General features: G+C 31.6%; 1 long non-coding RNA gene across 2 annotated transcripts; it reads right to left on the reverse strand.

The window, feature by feature from the left end:
• Positions 1-13,063: 13,063 nt before the first annotated feature.
• Positions 13,064-16,474, reverse strand: LOC141701021 (uncharacterized). 2 transcript variants are annotated; one of them, XR_012566634.1, is made up of 7 exons: positions 16,050-16,474; positions 15,802-15,875; positions 15,427-15,526; positions 14,824-14,928; positions 13,942-14,153; positions 13,558-13,621; positions 13,064-13,411 (listed from the first exon to the last, which is right to left on the reverse strand). It is a non-coding gene; the product is annotated as an uncharacterized LOC141701021 (long non-coding RNA). The 2 variants fall into 2 exon arrangements; XR_012566633.1 differs by lacking the exon at positions 15,427-15,526.
• Positions 16,475-22,097: the final 5,623 nt, after the last annotated feature.

Consider the following 22,097-nt stretch of genomic DNA (forward strand, 5'->3'; position numbering starts at 1 on the left):
TCCTAATTTAAAAAAAATCCCGAAAAATACATAAAATACATTTAAACACACATAAAACGAGATAAAATGAATACCTCGATAAAGAAGCAAATAAACACGCGTCCCAATTGCATACAGTCCCATATAATACATTTTACACACATAACGAATATCCCGTTGGATCATATCGGATCCAAAAATAGATTACTTAGCCGATAAGTAACTATAAAAAATGATATAATTTAGTATCAGATTTGGATATAATGTAATAATATCCCTCTTTCGATATTACGGGTTTTGTTGTTTTATCAAAACGATTATTGTATCGAAAATTTTGTGCCGGGATGCGTACGAGTCAATCCGTAATCCGGATCGAAAAAGTTAAAACACGGAAAATGTTCAGAATATCCATATTAGGTTTGGAAGGAGTTTTCGGAAGAGTTTCGCGTTGTAAAAACGCAAAAACGGATAAAGTTGGACAATTCCCGGCTTTATAAAATAGTTTTGTAATTATTCAGAAAAAATTAATAAATCAATAATTCATTATAATATCATATAACAGTCCAAAAATTAACAAAAAATATCACCATTATCTATATTTTATTCTACACATATAAAAATTAGAATATTCGAAGAATATCATATAAACATCCAAACATAAACTCCAATTACCAGATAGATAATTCACCAAAAATTTATATAATAATCTCATAATCAACTTCAAATAATAATATTAATAATATCATAAAATATGGGATATTACAGATATGAGTAGACATATACATATATTTATATTAATATCTAAATAAGAGTAAGGATTATTCTTATGTAAATAATATTAATTAGGCTTCAAAATATTTTTTTTATATGATAGTATATATCTCTTTGATATAAAAAGAAAAGGATGAAGGAAAAGGACAAGAACCCTAACTAGCCTCCTTTTTCTCTTTTCCAAATATAAATACATATACATAGATTTTTGGGTGAATTGAGGTGTGATCCTAGATTAATTTACGGTAGCCCAACACAGCATAGGTGGGGCGAGTTTATCTTCAAGAACATTCGTGTCATTTATAAGATTCTTATATAATATTAAACCTACAATATAGATAACCTTTATTTGTTGTTATTGTTAAATATTATTGTTTCTGACTATCGAATTCGTTTGACCTTCGTGACTTATTTTGTTAATTGATTTTAATTACCTTTCTTAAATTACGATTTATATTAAATATAATTGCCCTAACGCTTAATTCAAGATTGTGAATGAAATCATCTTTTCTTCTAGTGGTTAACCTTTTGATGGTACTGTACCCACCATTAATTGGGCCACTTATCAATTTCCACAACCTATTAATCTTTCGGGTATATCTGGAAAGTTCGGTAGGGGTTCTAGTTTTTCTCGATGATAGAAATCGATGAGACTGTTGTTAACGGTTAAGGGTCCAGGGTCGGTGATGCATTATAACCTAAATGTTGTTAATGAAGATAAAGACGATACTATAACAACTTATGTTATGTGCATAGAGAAAGATATAGTGGAAAGGGCTGCAATTCTTGCAGTTATAGTGTACACTTTATTTGATGATTATTTATCAAAGGCCTATAATGCTATGTTTTTGTGAAAGATGCTTGATTAGACACATAATACTATCTCGCGAGGTCTAAAAAAGGATACTATGTATAAGTTCCTTGACTTGAAGCTTGTAGACTCTAAGGCCATGACTGAGCAGGTGAATGAATTTTAAATGATTATACATACTTTAAAGGAGTTCGATATGGATCTTCCTAAAAAGTTTTAGGTGATTTATGTTATTATAAAACTTCTAAAGTCGTGGGAAGGGTTCTCTCTTTTCATGATAAAACAGAAAGGAGAGATTACTTGGACTAATCTGATGTTGGATATCTGTATGCAACAGCAGCACAAGTCTAAACAGGGTCATGTGATGCCGGTTATAAGAGGGAGTGTGAAGATAAACATTGTGACAGCTGATCAGAAATGAAGGCTAGCTAGTAAGAAAAGTAACAATAACTCTGAAAATGCAAAAAACAAGGCTAAAACCAAAGGTAAAAAAACCATGTTAGTCGTGTGAACATATAGGTCATTGGAGTAAAGATTATTTTAAAAAAACTGATGTAGTGGCTCAGGAAAATACCGTGATTGGGACTAGAACCATTGTTGTGCCTCTAGCTAATATGGTTATTTTTGAAGCACATGCTTCTGTAATCAATGAAGGGTAAGTTACCTATAAAACTTTATTATTATTTATTTATCTTCTGAATGAGTGGTTGATTCATACTGCAGCTAATGTGCACATTTGTTCTGACAAAACTCTATTTGTATCTTATCAACTGGCTCATAAAAGGACAGTGACTATGGGAATGCAAGTATTGTATAAGTGTTAGAAATAAGAAACCTGCACTTGAAGTTCGCTTATAGGGGTGTTCTATCCCTGATTAAAGTCCATCATATTCCTAACATTCGTAGAAATATTATTAGTGGATCTTGTTTAGTTAAGGACGATTTTGAACTTTTTTGAAGTGTAATAAAGTAGTTATCACTCATATCGGTGTATTCCTTGGAAAAGGATATTTGTCGGTTGTTTTATTTTTTATTAATGTTGAACCTGTGATTGATGGTTTGGTTAATGAAATTGTTGCTTCTTCTGTTAATTGTGTTGAATCATCTAATTTTTGGCACTCTCGTCTTGGTCATTTAATTTTTGGTTCTCTAATGACTATGATGAATTTAGAGTTGATTCCAAAACATGCAATTAGTAACAAATCTAGGTGTCCACTTCTAAAATCAATAAGAAAATCACTTCATAATGTTGTAAGCGATTCTAAAATATTAGATTTAGTTCATAGTGAATTTAATGACTTGTATACTGAAGACAATAAAAGATATTTTTTACCTTTATTGATGATTGTAGTAGATACTATTATTTTTATTTGCTTAGAAATAAGGATGAAGAACTTGATAAGTTCATTATGTATAAAAGTCAGTCCTTTTTATCATTTAAAAAGGTTCACTCTATATTTCTTGTAGTGAACAGAAGAATATCCTAATTCATTTTTTTAAAAAAGGAAACTAGAATAAAAGAATTTAAATACTTAAACTACATAGTACCCAACAATTAGTTATATCATTATATATAAAACTTTAAAACTTTTGACTTTTCTTTATCCTCCAAATAGATTCTTGTCATGAGTATTTATAGGTGGAGATAAATACAAAATACAGATGTAAAAGCTTAAAATGAGATGAGCTATTATTCAAATAAAGTTATAATGAAATTTTAAATCAAACCTCAACATGAGAGGCAATATAAATTTTTAAGGATGAAGTGATCTAACTAGACTTTTATGTTTTATTAAATCATGTAGGTGATTGGTTATTTGGTGCTCAAGAATTGGCATAATTATTTGGTAGTGACATCATTGATGAGTGTCGTACATATTTCTTTTTATCCAACTTCGTCTAATATGTGTAATTATTATATCACAAATCATAATTACATTAAATCACAAAAATTATAGTATGAAGTCACAAAAATTGACCACCAAAAACTTCATTTAGAAAATTGAAGAACATTTTACTAATAACATCTTACATTATACTTTTCATTGGACTTTTTCTAGTATGGAGGGGCATGTGATAGATTGACTTAATTTCTAGAAATCTGGTATGCCATATGCCCAGACAAGCAATTAATTGGTTCCTCAATGATCTACTTGGATTTAACTAAATAACATTAGATAATAATTTGTAAAAGAATAAAGAATATTTGGTTTTTAATATTAAATAGGATTTAATATTTTTCTAAATAGATATCTATTTTTTTAGTTCATAAGATTGAATCATATATATAATATTTCACTTTTAAGCGATACAACAAATGCAATTTCACTTTATTTTTCATCAAGTAGAATTCTAATGAAAAAATTCCCATCATTTTTTTCTTTTAAGCGATACAACAAATGCAATCTCACTTGAGCATCATTAACACCCAAGTTGCCCTTCCTAAAATAATGTACCACGTTTCTTAAATATTGGCCATCAAAACCTACTTGTTGTGCTCATTCATGCATCTTGTCAAAAATATCCATTTGTTATCTCGGTTGGACACCTAACATGTAAGTTCTTAATTAAATTCTTCATGTAAGTTGGGAGCTTAATTATTGTAGGCTCTTTACGTAATTTTTAAAAAAATCGAATATGGATCTAAGAAATTTTCTTAGTGTAGTCCATTGAGAAAGAAGTATGAAGATGTTTCTTCTATCACTACTAAAAAAAGTAGAATAGACATCGGCTAAAAACCGATGTCTATGAATAAATAAATCCGATGTCTTCGTGGGTGATGTTAAAGACCCCCCATTTAACATCGGTTTTAAACTGATGTTAAAGAAGACATATAACATCAGTTTTTAAAAATGTTAAATTTCTAATATATATCTAATCTTAATATATTATCATAATATATTTTTATCAATTTAAACATATGTGAGATAAGCAAAATATTTCCATTTATCATTAAACTTTTGTTACTAATACTAGTAACAACGGTTTTCAAGATAAACCGATGTAAACATAACTTTTGACATCAGTTCTTTATTTCAAACTGATATCTATTGGTGACAAACTGATGTCTATAAAGCTTAATAACATCGGTTTTCTGTTTTAAGATTTTTTTTTGTAGTATTTAACATTAGTTTTATTCGATATTACTGAGGTCAATGTTCCACTAAAACTGATGTATTAAGTTTTGATAGACATCAATTTTTTATTTTAAACAGTTGTTAAAGTGTTAAATTAACATCACTTTCCATTGTAGTGATGTCTGATTACCTGTTTCATTAATGTACATTTTATTAATATAGATGCCAAAAATTTGCCAAACCAATAAACTAACAAAACCAAATGCTGCATAATACCATTTGTCTATATATCCAATAACAATATCCAAATATCACGCATAACACTTTCATCTAATCTAAACATCAAGTACTACACATATTTATGTAGCATACTGTTTGCAAATATACTATATCACCAGATTCTGGATCTTTGGCTACATAGGCAGTCAATCCAACAACAGAGCTCCCTCGTCCACTTGTGTAAATTCCGCAAGGGATAGCTTATGTGTGTAAGTCAGCAGCAACTGTGACTTGCTAGTTCCAGGATCGCTAAGAAGAAACATGTTGATATCTCCTCGAAATATAGCCTCAGATTGCAATGTCAATGCACTCCCACCAAAAAGTTGCAATTTGTCAATCAACCAAACTTAAAGTATGGAATGTATATGACTAAATTATATAGGACTGTGCCAACTGTAAAGAAGAGCAATAAAATAGAAATTTCGGACAACTAGCTGTAGAATCAGGTAGTTGTATGGAATATATTGTTCCTGATAACTATAATTAAGGATGGGTAGTTGTTGCAAAAATATCTAGGATGGGTATATTGTTCAACTTTACACTAAATTATATAGGACTGTGCCAACTGTAAAGAAATGTATTGGCTAGAAGAACTCACAAACAATCCAAAATGAATCAAGATAACTGAGAGCAAGAAAGATGAAAATTTAAAATCAAGTTTGGGAGCGGTACCTTTGTTGCTACCAAATTATAGGATTTAAATGATGTAGCGGCTTCATTCCTTCAAGAAAAAACCAAGCCATAGGAAACACAACCAAAACCAGTATTCAATCCATCCAGTACAATTCAATCGATCCATTGCAACAACGGTGGTGGCTGTTGGCAGCGGTGGAGGTTTATCGCCGGAAAACGAAGGGGATTAAAAGGGAGGCACTGTTGCTGTGTTTATGTTTGTGCGGTTGGTGTGTTATGATTGTATGTGTATATTTATGTTCATTGTGTGGTGTTGAGAGAGAGAGGGAGAGAAGTGAGAGGAGAGAAGGAGAGACGAGAGACAATGGAGAGACGAGAAGAAAGAGGAGAGAGAAAAGGCCATAGATGAAAATTGACGGAACTTACATACTTTCTTCTCATTAGGAGAATTAACAAATCCCTCAAGATGATCTATGTAAATCTCTTCTTAAGGTCACCATGAAGAAAAACAGTCTTTAAAACCATTTGATGAAAGATAAGACCAAGTGACAGATGACAATGCTATAAGAATTAGGATTGTAGCCATTCTAGCAACATGAGAGTATATTTCAAGTAGTCAATGCGTTCTCTCTACCTAAAACCCTTAGCTACCATCTTAGCCTTATACTTACCTATTCATCCAACCCGATTCAACTTCCTCTTAAAGGATTCATGGCCTAACGGAAAGTTAAACGTTCTTCCTCGACATTATAACTGATCAAATCAATTCCAAAGTCCTTAACAATCTTTGCATTCTTACTCCTTCTAGATTCCTCTACTTCACTCAGAGCAGAGCTACTAGCTGGATCCGCCACCATATTTTTCATCCTTTCCAAGTGACCATAAATGGAACTCGATGTACAAGTGGGATAATCATTAGAAACACTTTAAGGAATACCTTCCTTATAGGAAACACTTCCTTAATTACGGTTGCTTTACAAAATTCAACTATAGTATTCACCACAAATACAATCTATGATATATTTTATTACTAAAAATCTCATAGTATTGTGAATAACCATAACCTAGAAAGATAGTATCAACAGTCTTTCGCCCTAATTTCTTCCTCTTGTTATGATCTTGGAGGAAGGCTAGTGAACGAAGATAAAATTTTTGAAAGAGGGTAATATTTTTGGCGCCCTAATGAAATTATTTTATTTGTGAGAATTTGTTGCCCTCCTTATACTGTATATATATTTTGGTGGAGGGTAGTGAAAGAGGGTAAAATATTTTAAAGAGGGTATTGAAGGACGTTAAAAATTTTGAAGCCCTCATGAATGGTACTAAGTGTGAAATCTATATCCTCGTTGTTGTTTATATGTAATTTGAAGGAGGGTACTTGAAGAAGGGTAAAAAATTAACTTCCTCTTGAAATTGTTCTAAGTGTGAATATGGTGCCCTACAGGTAATTTATAATTTTGGAGGAGGGTAGTGAAGGAGGGTAAAATTTTGAAGGTGGATATTGAACGAGGGTAAAATATTTTGACGCTCTCTTAAAATTATTCTAAGTGTGAATTCAGAGTGTATTGAAGGAGGGTAAAAAATTATGAACCCCTTTTGAAATTTGAAGGAGGGTATAAAATTTTGACCCTTTCTTAAAATTTGGTTCCCTCTTGTAGTTTATATGTATTTTATTGGAGGGTAGTGAAGGAGGAAATTTTTTTGAAGGACGCCAAATAATTTTGACCCCTTTTGCAATTTTTTTAAGTTTAAATTTGGTGTCCTCCTTGTAGTTTATATGTATTTTGTAGGAGGTAAAGGGTTTCGATCACATAAACACAATGGAAACATTAATTAAAATGTAACTTAGTTAAGTCAAACCCAATAGTCAAAAAGTATCAATATACTTCAACACATCTCCCACGATAGATGGGAGTACTTTGCTTTGGCGAACCCACTCCTGGTCGATCTAGGGGTTAATGCATTGGACTCATTGGAAGGCATTTGATCAACTTAATATTAACTTTAGGGTTTTGTTAATTTTAAAATGATCAGATCCCATCATAATGGGATTCCCGATTTTTCCTTGAATAAAATACTTTAAATCAATATTCGTCAATGGTTTGATTTCCAGGTAGTGAGGGAGAGTTCACAATGGTATCGCTTAAAACCCACAACCTTACAAGTTCAATGAACTCGCTTTGACAATATCGGCCCCATGTCAGAAACAAAGAAAATTTGTATTTTATTCCGTGTTTCATAAACACGAGAATCTCATAATTGTTTGTTCATTTTAAAATTTTGAATCGTTACATATTTTATCTTGTTTAGCAAGCATGGCATGGGTGTCATATCTAATACAAACATCCTTAATCTAATCAAGCATGCATCTTCATAAACTACTCTACACATATATTCATCATATGCACATATATATGTAAAGTGCAATAAATAAATGTGGTTGGTTATGGATTCATCCTATGTGATCTTTATCAAGCTAATGATAAAGATATAGATCAATCGAAGGTGGAAAATAAATACAGGCTAACTATTACATGTCTTATTTCTTGTATTGCTTCCTTGGATGGCCTCCGTGTGGGATTACCCTTGATCTTCAAATCTTCATGTCTTCATGTACATTACAAGAATGAAATATGAAAACTAATCTAATGAACTTACAAGAAGAACCCGAGTTACATTCGAGATTTAATAATTACAAGATTAAATGACATGCAAGCCGTATTTCAAAAACCAAAACCATTAACATAAGGTCATAAGCCATAACCATCCACTATGCTCAATTAACACAAAATAACATGTTAAAATACATAATCTGATCTTAACATATTACATTAAATCAAATATTGAAAAAATTAGAAAATTTGAAATTAAATCTGATAGCATTAAATCGCAGATTACAGGGCCTAAACGATGTCAAATGCCTTAAAGATCAGTCGATGATAGCCTTTGCAATAAATTACGTTCAGACGCTCGATTCCATATGAAATAGCGTGTTCATTCGCCAAAATCAGACATCACACCCAGATTTCAGCAAATCTGCTGCATACGATTCAGAATCATATCAAATACGATTCTTATAATTAAAAAACACATAAAACATGTATATATCAGTATATATACAGATTATATAATCATCATATGATTATACAACTCTCATGAATATCATATATTCAAAACATATACATATATACGCATATATAAACATAATAACATGTAAAACATACAAAATCGCATACATAACAGTCATGGAATATTGTATATATGTTATCATCATAAAACCTGTAAACACATAAATGAATTAAACACTTTTCGCAAGTAGCTCTAATGCCATTGAAGGGTTTCGATCACATAAACGCAACAAAAACAGTAATTAAAATATAAAAAATCAGAATTTTCGAAACCCACCGGAGGATCCATGTGAAAAACATATATTTAATTGTAGATCAGATTGTTTACCTTAAGAAGCTTTACCAATTGGTTGACTTATGGAGATCCAAAGCTTGATCAATCATCACGCATGCTGCTCTTGCGATCTACGCTCTATCGGTATCCACACGAATGCTTGAACTCAAGGATTGGATGTGTACTAACACAAACACGTTTCTTCTTGCTCTCTCCATCTTCTCTCTTGGTGGCTAGGGTTTTAGTAAAGTCTTGCACACGAAATCAGCCCACACAAGATATATTATATAGAGAGTATAATAAGAATTATAACTCTTAACTAATTAGCAGTTATTATTAATTCGAACTTCCTATTTGTATAATAATTAAGTCACACTTAATTATTTAACAAATTAATATCATGATTAATATTAGTAAATTCAAATATCAATATTTATCTAATTATTTAAGTCATACTTAATTAATATTATAAAAAATTCGAATTACTTTAATATAATTTAAATCCAATTTAAATTAAATAATCCTTCAAGCATTCTTAGTGTGTGACCCTATAGGTTATTATTACGTTGGAAACAAATTTTAAATCTAACTTAAAATCGTAAACAATTAGTGGCATCTAGTAATACATGATTGCTACCCAAGTAATAATAATTGAATCGGTGATCGATTAAACCTTTCGTGAATAATGTACAATGTAACATAATCCCTTTAACCAAATATTATAGATTAAACTATAGGCATATAATGTGTCATCCTCATCATAGTTTAATACAAGTTTCCTTGATCAATGAGTAGACTATCATACCAAATCAACATTTGAGTGTGACCATGCACTTCATAGTCTAGCTCACACAAGAGGCCAATAATATCACTCCTAAAATAGGAGGGTTAAATCCTATATAGATCATTCATATTTCTCATATGATTCATAATATACACAATGTCCACTTTTATCATTACCCGATCAAGGATAACTTTTAATGGAATGAATATATATATTAATTCTTGTATCGAAATTTAATGACTTCAGGTCTAAGGACCATTACATTATTATCACTGTTAGAATTACATATGACACAACAAACACGTAGAATCTCACATTGGATCTGTCCAGCACACCATGTACATGTACATCTTCCTATGTATTTGACTTTAGTATCACTATACTTATGATCAATGAGATGTGATCATCAGTCAGCAAACACACTAGTCTTAATACATTATTATTGTCCCTTAATAATAATACTCGATTAGGGACCGTTAGGAATATTGATATTATTCTCATAATCTCATTTCTAAGTCACGTACTTAGAGATATAGAATTGCAAAGCATATTCCAAGGACATTTATTAATCTAACATTTATATCGCGGTAAATTAAGAATTAATAAATTATAAAGGAAAATAATCGATAGAACATAAATATTAATAATCCAAATGTCTTTAACTAAAATATCATAATTTTGTGTCTAGGGCACAAACACTAACATGAGGGTACTTGAAGGAGGGTAAAAAAATGACGCCCTCTTGAAATTATACTAAGTATGAAATTGGTACCCTTATTGTAGTTTATATATAATTTGAAGGAGGATAGCGAATGATTATAAACAATTTTGACCCTTTCTCAAAATTGTACTAAGTGTGAATTTAGAGCCCTTATTGTAGTTTATATGTACATTGCACGAGGGTAGTGAAGGAAGGTAAAAGTTTTGGAGGAGGGAAAAATATTTTGATTACCCATATAAAATATACTAAGTTTGAACTTCGTTGCCCCTATGTACTTTAAAGGAGGTTACTCTTTGGGATGGTACTCTGAAGAAGGGTAAAGTTTTTGAAGAGGGAATTTTTTTTGGCGACCCACTAAAATCGTACTAAGTCTCAATTTGGTACCCCATGTAAATTTTTGTAGGAGGATAGACTTTTTTATGTCTCTTTCAAATTTGACTAAGTATGAATTCGAAGCCTGTCGAGTATTGGTAGCAAGTAGTTATATGTTGGAAACAAGTAAAAGAGGAAGTGAAGATGAAAATTAGGAAGCGGGTACACAGTATAAGGTACAATGTATTTTTTTCTAATTGCCTTTTTTACCATTTATAGCATAAACATCTAGAAGTGGGTATATCACTTTATGATATTTCTTTATACGTAAGATCACCCGCTAGAAGAGTTATGTGTACCCACTTTTGGTGCTTATACTGTTGAAGAAGTTAGAGAATTACGCTAGTTTGAGAGACGTTTTGGGTGTATGAAATAAATGCATGAAGCAAATATCTTGTGAAGGGATAATTGTGACCAGACTTTGCTTGTTCTTGTGTGCGGAATGATTTTTCTTACTTTGTGTCGAAGTAGATCGCATGAGATATGATATGCCTTTAATTATGAATGTAGTATTTATACTTCCCTCAAAGATAATAATATTACTTGTGTCTGATACAATGTAACTTATGTCAGAGATGGTGTCACTTGTCTTGTGTCTGTATAAAACTCATGAGATAATATAATTAACTTGATTTGTCTAAGGTGTTTTAATTGTGTCTAAGGTACTTTGTCCGATTAGTGTTTGTATGATACTCATGGGATAGTAATTCACTTAATTTGTTTTATATAGTTGTGTCTAAGGTGTTGTAATTGTGTGTGATGTACTTCGTTTGCTTTGTTTCTCTATGATACTCTTGAGATAACAATTCACTTAATTTTTTTGAGATAGTTATGTCTCGGATTTTGTAATTGTGTCTGAGATACTTTACTCGCTTTGTGTTTATATGAAACTTATGAGCTGATACAGTTCACTTAATTGTGTCTGAGATATTATATTTATGTTTAAGATGTGTTGAAAAGGGTCATATAATATTGTGTTCAACACTTTAGTGTATAAGCAAAAGTATTTGAACTTCTATTATGTGAAATATTTCCCATCTTGTTATCAAACCAAGTGTTGTTGGCCTATCTGTCATCCAATCTCTCTAACTTGTAAGAGCCCGAATATAGCATTTTCTTCACCTTGTAGGTACCTTCCTAGTAAGGCATGAGTTTACATGTATATTGCATGTTAAAGGTTTCCGTAGTTCGTAACTAAGTCTCTTTCATCAAATTTTCTGATCTTTGTCGTGTTGTACTTTATGACCAAACTATGCAATCCTTAATTAGGGTAGGGTGATCAAAAACTATCCTTGCCTTAAATAGTTTTGAGAAATAGCCTTTTCTTCCATGTGATTTCTATAAATCCTCTGGTGAATTTTTCTCATTTAATATAAAACCTTCTCAGGGTTAATGAGTGTGAGAATTGAGAGTCAAACACATCTTCTAGAGGATAGCATACTCTCCTTTAAGTAGTTAATAATGGGTGTCATCTAAGTAGAGTCTTCAACGATAATATTCACAGACTATTGACCTTCAATTCCAAGTATTTTTCATTCTTTAAATAGACAAGAACTATCTAAAATATCTTTTTTGACTCGACCAACTTTGAGAGAAAGGATGGTGTGAATATTGTCTTCTATAACATAATCTCATGTTGTTTGCATTATAAAAATCTAAAAATTATTGAAGATTGAGAGATGTTTGAACATTTAGATCAAATTTCTGTCCAGGTTGAGGCATGCTATGAGTACTTGACATTAACTCTAAAATAAAAGGGTCAATAAATATCAGTTCTGCACCGATGTCTAAAAATTTCAAAACTGATGTCTATGTGGGTGTAGAGAAAAGTCATAGTTTTTCACATCAGTTTTGCACCAATGTAAAGAGCATTTTATACATCTGTTTTTACTCATAAACAGATGTCTATTTATCTATGACACATTGGTTTCAAAACCATAGCGATGTCTATAGTGTTTTACGACATCAATTCTCCTTTGGAACCGATATTATATACTCCTTTACACATCAGTGTGTAACACATGTGAAATAACCCAATAAAGTGTCAAAGTAGACATCAAAAACTGATGTCTTAAAGGCACAATATGATGTATTATTATTATGTTTAACATAGGTTTTTAAGCACATAGGTTTTTAAGCACATAGGTTTTTAAGCATCTGGATGCTGTGTTATATACATTTATTATGTTCCCAAAAAATTACCAAAAAACACCAAAAATAAATTTTCGCAAAAAGCTTTCAAATTGCCATGAATATCACCAAACTAAGCAATACATAATGTTCTGCAATTTATAATTCCAAATCATCTACTACATCCCATAATGTATACATTCTTCTTGAAACATCCAAAAGAATGCCTTCTTTGATAAATCGGATGCATGGTGAAGCCTAAAAGAAAGCAACAAGTGGAATCTTATCACCTCAAGCCAACTTTCTGCATCTTCTTCTTTTCGGTCTTTTGTTATGAGCTGTTTAAATAGTCCATATCTATATATACAAAATCTGTTATAGGAAACAAGGGGAATTCACTTCCTGTGCTGATCAGAGTATCCCTTATTTTTATACACCAAAACCTTGCTCATCTGATTTCAAATAAAAAGTATTGATTGTCAAGATGGATAATAATCATGGTAAGGCATATAAATTAAAAAGAAATATCTTTTGATGAAGCAATTTCATTCCTGTAGTAGAACACTGAAAGTTTAATGCACAAATTTAATAATCCTACTCTCTTTGATAGTTCTGTATAGCCAGCCCAACATCTCGTCCGCAAAAGCAAGACAAACTTCTCCCTGTCAATCGTCAGCTTCTAAATTACATACAAATAAAGAGTCACATGGAAAACTCTTAACATTACGTAAAAATTGATGAGTTGGTTCCCAAATTAATGGCTTATTGAACCAAATACTTGAATTATCTCTTCTTCAATTACAACCATAAAATAGAAATGGTGACATTAAGTGTACAGAAAATGGAAGATTTTAAGAAAAGAAGCGAGGTAGTCTGGTCATGAAGATATGAAATAACTATCGCCAGAATCGTTTATAAACCCATGACTGAAAAATAACGACTAGCAGTGGATTTTGGAGTTATATCAATGTTACTGTGTTACCTGCCAGTAACCCTTAGTTTTAACTCTCTGCTATATCTGTTGTCCTTAAGCGCTCTGTGCGTATAAGTCGTCCACCATCATCTCTACAAAAAAAGTATATATGTTGATCCATAATTTGGGACTCAATGCATTATAATCTATGCGATGTATCTCCTTCAGCTCTTCTTGGACCTTCTGTCGCAAGGCTCTCAAAACAGTATCCCCGGGAACATCTAGTGTAATAAAATATGAAATCAGCAAGTAAATAATTCCAAACGTACTTAACAAAATAGTTGCCTAACTCATACATCCTGCAGGGAGGAACCATCTCACACACTTTAGTATAATAATATTGTAGCTTGATGAACATATCAAATATGTGTTCTGATTTTCCTCTGTTACATTATTTGCAAACAAGTAGAGTATCCGATGATGAACCTTGGTGTTATCTAAATTTTGTAATTCCTACCAACCTTGGTTCTTAAAAACTGAGTTTCATGCTAATTATTTTGTTTTAGCTGAAGGAATCTTAACTACTCACAACAGATTGTTTACGTGGTAGCAATAATTTATGTTTCACATGTAAAAGAACGGAAAGAACTACGCTTCTATGAAAGACCAGGGAATGTAATACTGTAGATCAGCAAAACATAACCAACCAGCCAGATGAAGGAAGTACACCAAAAAGAGAGTGACACCAAAGCACAAGCGTAACAACACAACATAATCATAGAACACTCGCTTTCACCTTTGCCGATCTACTATATCATGGTTCCTCTCACACCGAACAGAGACGAGTTCAACACACTTAAAGTTTTTTTCTTTTTATTCCCCAGATGTCAATGAAGCCAGATTACTTATTATATTGTCCTAAATAATTAAAGCGAGGATTGATGAGTATACCTATATTCATCCCAGGTGGAAGTGCAAACTGACGCTGAAGGACAAACTGGTACAAGGGGTATGCATGCACCAATTATCAGAGTGACAAGTGGGATGGCTCCATTCCTGCAAGAGGTCAAGTATATGTTTGAACTATAACTCAACAACAAAAAGAACAAGAGTACGCTAAACTAAAAAATTTCCTCATAGCATGAGCAGTATGAGTAATGTATAGCATCACCATAGTTCTCCTCAAATCCCTTTAAGATGATTATAAACAGAAGTCCAGAACCGATTTACATAAAATTATTCTATGTAACCACAAGAAATAATTTAATAGTATATACACTCAAGAAACAAAGTACTAAGAGGTTTATTTGCATATATTTCTCGAACTTCAAGTTTGCGTTTTTTTTAACAACGTGAATGTTAATTTCTAATTAATTTAGAGTTATTGACTACTCCAAATTACTTTCAAAGTACTAAAAATTGATGCAAGAGACCATATATCATACTGCATATACAGTGTTTAGATGTTTTCGTTCATCATGGCCGAGTATATTGGCCGACTATATTGATACTGTCCACCGCAAGAAATGATCCAAGAGCAGTGAGCAGAAGCACCTTGAGCACCGACATTGAAACAGCAGAAAAAGGCTGAAAATCCCCATTTGGCAATCCAACCACTTCACTTGATCTTTTCTGAGTACGGTTAAGCTGTAACCTTTCAAGAAGCAGTGTATTGTGAACTTCAAATTTGTACTTTCACTTCCCAAAAGTGATAATTTGATTCAAATCATAATATATCAAAGGTTCTTATTAACACAAGGAATTTAAAAATTAAAACAACTGCAGAATAATGTAGCTATATCCCACACTAATCAATCGAGCATTGTATATAATCTAACACGTAAGTCGTATACATGAGTATTATGATCAACTCAATGGAAATTTCATCATCAGGAAATACTTACTATTATAATAGATTTAGAGACTTACAAGAACAAAAAAAGCAAGAAACAAGAGAACCAACGACGAAAGCTAGCGCATCAAACAAGAAAGTACAAACAAGCCTGTAACGACAACAACAAACAAACAATCTGTTAAAAATAGAAGAGTAACAAAAAAAGCATGAAAAACAAAAAATTTAATTGGAGAAACATGCTTATATATAACAAAAACCAAATATATACCAACTAAAAAAGAGATATGCATACATAATTAACTTAAATCGCAAAATAACTTACTTTGTAGGTGACCCAAGATGAAGAATCAACCAATCCGTAAAAAAAGTTCAATTAAAACCCAAAAATTGAAGTTTGAAATGAAAATTAGAGACACACTTACAAATCGACTTAGTTAATAGCACAATCGAGTAGATTAAAGATTCATATGCAAGAACAGAGTGTTTTAGTTGAAAGAAAGAACCGAGGCTACGACCTAATTAGATATATGATATTTGGGGGTTTGATTCCAGGGTTTGACCGAATTAGTGGTTCAATCTAGGGTTAGTGTTCGATTAAGTTTGGATTTAAGATTCTATCTAGGGTTTGTGATTGTATATAATGGGTTTGAATTAGGTTTTGAATGTTCTTGAGTGTAGATTAAGAGTAGAGCCTCAGTTAAAAAGAAAAGTGGATGTGAGTTTGTGAAGAGCTGGGGAAATGAAAATGGGTTGACCGGGGAAATGATTTATATGTAAAAGGGGGAAATGTTTTAAGTAATCGTAAATGTATGTATCACGTGTTTTATAATTTTTTAAAATTTAGTTTAGACATCCCTTGTTACTTCAACTGTTGTGTGAATATTACTTTAACATCGATTTTGTAAAAAATGATATTCAAAAACAATTTAACATCGGTCGTCAATGCAACCGATGTTAAATTGATGATATCTATTGACCGTTTTCTTGTAGTATAAGCCTCATTATTAGTAAACATGGAAATATTATGACTTTAATGAGTTGGAAGCCTTATAAAAAATTATATTAGCCATGCTTCACTTTTTATCGAGGTAAAGTAGTCATCCATGCAGAGTTCTCATGTTGGATTGTGGGTAATAATGTCCTCCTTGGAAGAGGATATTTCACGAATGAGGGAATTTTTTCTTGGTTGCCAAATGAACATTTACCAATGTAATCTATAAATTTCAAAATGTGATGATTTTTCTTGGCATATAAGAAGTTGTGAATTGATTTAACACCATCACCCAATTGATTAAATTTTGGGATTGTGAATATTTAGGCGTTGAGAAGACCGTCCCTCACCCTCCTAGGAGACGATAAGATGAAATATGGAGTTATGAGAGGACCCTCTTCACCCATGTAGGTGAAGATATGGAGCTATGATAGTAGTATTTCATAAAAATATAGAAATTCTTTTCTATAAGAGGACCTTTCTCACCCGCTAATAAGGCAACAATGACGAGAAATGAGGCTAGCGAGTTATAGAGATAGTACATTTTTTTAAATTTTAGAGAGAATAATTAATGTGCTTTTAGATTACTCTCTCTCACGTGCTAGTAAAATTTCTTACTTTGAAATTACATTCCCTCACTCATCAAGGAGGCCGCAAGGGTGAAAAAAGAAGTTGAGTTAGTAAAACATTCTTCTTTGAGATTACTCTTCTTCATAGTTAAAAGAGGCGACACGGGTGAGGAAATGAATTAGAAATTTTTTTGAGTGTGTAAAATTTTAATTTTCATGGATGTTCTTCTTGATGAATACATGTCACCTAATTAAAGGATTTAGTTGATCTTTATTCACCGAAATTTCCTATTTTTTTGCTGAAACGTAAAGTTAAACTGATTGAGGTTTTTCATAAGAAAAGCCCCCCCTTCTAGCGCCAAATAATACTGCATCTTGCTTCACTCTACCAAATATACCATGTTCTGTTGATGTTTTCACGCAGATGTGTTGTAGCTGATGGCTGGGAATCTGTAAAACAATGCCCACAAGAAGGTGATGGTCGTCAAACACCTACGGCATGAGAGTAAGTAACCAGTGGTTGACAATAACAAGAAACAATAATTGGAAAATAAATACTTAATGTTTGAGAGTTACTATTTCTGAGTGGTATGAATGCTTAAGTGGTGAGAGTAAATGTGAGCATCAGAGTATTTATGTGAATTCGAGGGTCTGCATTTATGTGACTTAGATTGGTATTTATAATAGGTGATGCTACATCCCGTTAACTTCTAGTCCAGCTATTTGCTCCTTTTTGGTGACAGACATGACATGATGGCATGTCCCTTTTTATGATTTGTTGTCATATTAACTACTTCCATGTAAGCCTCCTCTTGTTCTTGAGTACTAAAGGATGGTCCAAGAGATACGAGTCTTCTGGGAGGAGGGTAACATCGTATGTGGAGGAGGAGGGTATCATTGATCTGGGTGGTAAAACTTTACCTTAGTATATATTTATTAGTCAAATTTATGCACATGATAGATTGCCCATCGTGAGTCTTGGGACATGGCTTCATATGTAGAGTAAAGAGGTGGACTTAACTTAGGTATTATCACTAATATAGTTAGAATTTTATTTTATAAGGTTTTATGTGGGCCACTCTCCAAAATCGAGTCGAACTCAAATATTCTGGATAAATAAATCATAAATGCTTCCCTACATATTTATTTAGTTTGTAAATTATTTGTCAATCTACGGATATATTCTATACTAGTTTGGTTTTGTCAAATAGACTTAGGTAACTGCTAAAGGAAAAATGTGGAGAACTTTTAAACACTCGTTTTACAATCTAAAACTATTCAATTGATTTATAAGCATATCGTACCCAAATATTTTGATCATAAACATACTGAATATAAGTTTTAAATATTTTAATTCAATTTATAATACCAAAGGACCAAACACATCTTTTACTCCAAAATAAGCGTAAATCCGGAATACATGTAAATCCTTATTATCAATATTAAATTATTTTTTAATTATACTTAATAATTTCTCAGACCTAATAGTCATTATTTTATAAGAAATGTTACATTTTACTATATGTCAAGTCAAAACTTTTGTTTATTTGGTGTGTAAAGATAAATGTGTATTTAGTCGCTCCGTTAACATTCCAAAAATCCAAAAAACATTCCTCCAGATATGTTTTAGACTTGAAATCTTGAACTTTACATATTAACTTGTAGATTAATTTGACCAATTTTGGATGACTTTTAATCTAGGACCCCTAAATTCGATGCGCAATTAATTTACGAGTCTGTGAAAATTCATATTAAATCAATGAGTTTGATGGTGAGATTTTAAACATTTTTTGGAGATTACCAAAATTTCATAATTGTGGAATATTTTTTTCATTTTCGTTGAAAAACTATATTTTGGTCATCGGTAAGTGCACCGTTCGGTTATTATTCATGTCCAAATTGAGAAAAATGTGGCAGACATTCCTTGAGCCTAGGAATTTATTAGCTTACTTTTTCAGCACAAAATTATTACTTTTTGGTGATAAAAATACACCTAAACCTCTCATTCTTTAATTTGATTTTGTCTTATTCTTCATCACCTTTTCTCACATAAAACACATATTTCTTCACCCTTATTTAGAAGGCCCCAAACCCTACTTAGGTAGCCTATTTACAAGGCAAACCCCCTTGAGACAGTTTTACGGTGAATTTTCGCGCGACTATTTTGTATGTTATTCGGCTTTATAACTATCCTGTTTCTCTTATAGGTCACTCTCTATTTGAAGAACTTGAAACCTTGTATATTCAAGAGTCATAATTTGGATATTTTATGTATATTAAGTGTACTTGGACACATACTTGTTAGATATATGCTTTATACACTTTGCTTTTCAAGTTTCATTCTTGTTGGCATAAAAATGTACTTGTTCTTGATTTATTCATATAGTATTTTTTGGAGCCTTAGTAGAAACTTTAGAAGAGTTACCGGCTTTATTTTACACTTTTACAAGTCCTTGCACTTAAGTTTATAACTGGAGATAAAAAAATACAACTATTTTTTTATTTAAAACCAATGTCTCTAAACTCGTATTTACCTTAAGTGGTCAAAATCTTTGTTTCAAATATTGAAATATTATTTAAGATTGGTGTTATATTTATTAAATTATTCTTAATTCTCAAGTAAACATCTTGAATAAGAATCTAGCACGGTTGACCACTTGAACTTGTTGTTAAAAAGAACAAGTTCAACTTGACCACACGCGTTATACTCGGCAAAATTCGAAGTTAAAGTTCCTTGATTCTCCTTAATTTTTTAATCTCTTTAATAAGTAAAAAAGACAAAGACGTAGTCAGTGGGTCTGTAACATTATCATTACTATGCACTTTACATATAAACACTACCACATATATTGCATACTACAACTTCCAACAAGCATTATTACAGGGCAAAAAACTGTTGCTATCGGTGCCAAAAAGGCAATGGCAAAGCTTTTGAGGGTTGTAATTTTAGCCATTGAGAAAGAATTATATTGCAACAACGACACACCTTATTGCAAGCCTGAATATCTGTTATAGAAACAAGCTAATGCAACGTCATCGAGGGTTGCAATAGGACTAGACCAGTGTTACAACAGGTGTTTGACAATCTGTACAAATATTGAGGGCCACAGGTGGGCCACAAGTATGGACGCCGCACGTGGGCCCGTCTTTCCATTTTTTTATAAATTTGCATAGACTAAAAATATATAAAATTTTCATTTCATTACCAAATAATACGAAATACAAGCAATATTTACCAAAATACACCACTGTCATAGTATATACCTTGATATATTGTTCCAAAGCAAGCACACCAAATACATTACATTCTTAAAAAAGTAAAATACATTACATTCTTAAAAAAGTAAAATACATTACATTCTTAAAAAAGTAAAACACATTAATCTAAAATTAAAAATGATGAAAGTCTATAAATATAATTGTAAAAATAATCCATCCGACTAAGAAGTTGGGCATTATCCATAAAAAGAATACCATTGTCATTATAATATGAAAATGTTGCGCAAAGTTGAGCAAAATTATTATTGATGCGATGTGTTTATGAGACTTCCGTTCATTCCATGCAATCCATATATAAAGTGTACCCATACCAGATTTTTTACCTCTTCCTAGAGAATGGCATACCTGAAACCCTGCATAAATGAAAGTAGATTTTCAATACAAGCAGCACACTAGTTTGTATTTCATGTTTTTATACATGTCTTACAACATGACTTGCAATTGGTTTCTTGTACTATACATAAGCATATGAAGAAATGCATAACATAAAGTACAAGATATAAATCTACACCTCAAATAACTAATATCAGGAGTCAATAATCCAAGCCAAACACACATTAATCATGAAGTTCTACTCATAGTTGAACACAACATCCACTTACAAGTGTGCTCTAATAATTGACAAAAATAATGAACAAAACTAGTCACACTTACAAATAAAAAAAATTACATGCTTGTACAAATGCATATAAAAATAAAAATCTAACACTAAACATACTTTCCTTGTAAGTCCAACAAGTAGATATAAAACACATGACCGCTACTTTGGTATGCACAAACAAAATAAATCCAAACCTAAAGGATGACATAGTACCTGAATTGGAGAGGCTGTTCTTGGTCTCGTTGTAAACATTAATTGCCAGCGACCTTCAATCAAACTAGAACTTGTCTGAAAATATAAGATATTACAGTTAAAATTCGAACTTGTCTGAAAATATAAGATATTACAGTTAAAATTCAGTTCGTGGTAAACTTGTTGCGAACACCGAATCTCAGTCTCTTAAACTTTGTTTCTTCTAGTCAAAAAATACCTAATTCAAAAGTAAAATTTAACTCCATTTCCTAAAATTCTAGTTTAGCATGTTGTTAATTAGTGATCGTAATTAAATTAATTAAGTGAAATTCATTCATGTTCACTTTTTAAACTAACAAAGGAAAATATTTCAACAAAAATTTGCCACTGGTTCACTTATGCTTTGAGTTGCTTCTAAAACTTGCACTGCGCGTTTAACTTCATGCACATCAATTTTTAGACACAAACTATGTGAAGAAAGTAATCATCAAGCATTATTTTGACAAAAGTAATAATATATCAACCAAGCTACAGATACTTTTGAATAGATTTTTGCATTTCCAATTACTAGAAAATCTCATATTTCATACTATCTAGATTCAGGAGAATTATACTGACCTGTAAATTTTCAATCTAGGCAAGAAAGGCAACAAAAAATTTAAGCAAACATATATAGGCAGATTAATCTATATAAAGTCACGACTTACAAAACATCATAATATTTATACCTAATAAAAG

Source organism: Apium graveolens, unplaced genomic scaffold (assembly GCF_009905375.1).
Source record: "Apium graveolens cultivar Ventura unplaced genomic scaffold, ASM990537v1 ctg3220, whole genome shotgun sequence".
Classification (NCBI taxonomy): Eukaryota; Viridiplantae; Streptophyta; class Magnoliopsida; order Apiales; family Apiaceae; genus Apium; species Apium graveolens.